The following is a 521-nucleotide window of genomic DNA, read 5'->3' on the forward strand; positions in this document are numbered from 1 at the left end:
GGTCATGAACTCAACCCATGAATGCCCCTTATATGATTTCACTGGTGATATCATTGTTCCTAGGGGAAGGATTAGGTTGGCTGTGGAAATGGGAACACTTCCTTTTAATGAGTGTTTAAATTTATGTATTAACAACTAATTTTTATATATCAAATGTAATATAAAAAGATTGCTCATTTATAAATTTCATCATTAAAAAAAATTTTTGAATCATAAAATTGAGTTTTGAGTGTACAATTTAAGTATAATTTTCTTCTCTTAAATTTTTGAATTGAGAGTACTCATGGCACTTCTTTCCAATCTGTCCCAAATCCAAACATGCTTTAAAATTTTATATCATGTGACATGTTGAATCAGAAACATTATCTTTTTAACTTGCCGCTCTAGTGGAGTGGCGGTTATGACCATATTAATTTTTCATTTTTTTAGTCAGTACGTATAAGTTATAATACTAATAATAGAACAATGTTATGAGTAACTGCTCTTTGTATAAATTAAAGAAGGAAAATAGACAAGATTAA

The sequence above is a fragment of the Olea europaea genome, chromosome 18 (genome assembly GCF_002742605.1).
Source record: "Olea europaea var. sylvestris chromosome 18, O_europaea_v1, whole genome shotgun sequence".
Lineage (NCBI taxonomy): Eukaryota > Viridiplantae > Streptophyta > Magnoliopsida > Lamiales > Oleaceae > Olea > Olea europaea.